Source organism: Solanum tuberosum, unplaced genomic scaffold (genome assembly GCF_000226075.1).
Source record: "Solanum tuberosum cultivar DM 1-3 516 R44 unplaced genomic scaffold, SolTub_3.0 scf00493, whole genome shotgun sequence".
In the NCBI taxonomy this organism is placed as follows: Eukaryota; Viridiplantae; Streptophyta; class Magnoliopsida; order Solanales; family Solanaceae; genus Solanum; species Solanum tuberosum.
In genome coordinates this window covers 118,014-118,973 of record NW_006239430.1, presented here as the reverse complement: position 1 = coordinate 118,973, position 960 = coordinate 118,014, and positions in this window count along the sequence as shown.

Below are 960 nucleotides of genomic sequence, written 5' to 3'. Positions count from 1 at the left end.
GTATATCGGTTAGATAATTGTATATTATACATATGTATTTGTATATTCTGGTGAGAGAGATTGAGAAAGGGAGGAGAGAGGGGAGTGAGATTGGGAGAGGGAGGAGAGAGGCGAGCGAGAGGGGAGAAAAATATATATAATTCACATTTCGTTTGTATAATACGCAAGTACGTTTGTATAATTCACATTTTTTTTTGTATAATTGGGTAATATAAAGTCTGGATTATACAAATATAATAAAACTCAAAATAACGAATTGATACAAACATAAACGTATGAACTTTAAACAATTATACAAAATATATTATACAAAATCCAAAAACTACACGTTTATACAAACTTTTAAAAAGTTATACACAAAAAAGATTGAATGTATATGATGACAAAACTGAAAAACCAAAGGAAATCATCGTCATATACAAATATAAATAATCGTATACAAATACAAATCAAACAAAGAATTGTTAGCTGCGAATTATACATTTACAAACGTGGATAATTATACAAACTCGAAGTCAGTCCACATAATTAATGTATAATGTTAGTCGCGAGGGGTAATTATAGCAAACTATAACTATGATGAGTAATTAAGTAGTATAAATTTGCTTAACCGCATAATTTTCCCTTAATTGTAAATTGGTATCCCAAAGATTAATTGGAGTTCATTTCTCTACTTTTTGTCTCTTTATATTTTAATTTTCATTACTTTACCTATTAATAAGAAATAGTACAATTGTCAAATAGGCAGATTGGATTGAAATTGGGTGGATCAAATTAGCTGAAAATGTAGGTTATAACCCAACGCGCCCCATTCTTACTGTTGATATTTTTAAAGGGTAAAAACATGTATTACATATAAGAAAGGGGAATAGCACACTCCTCTCCGTCAACGCATGTGCTTCCCTGAAAATAACATTGAACTCGAGGGACATTTCAGACATTTCAGCATTACATGTTTAT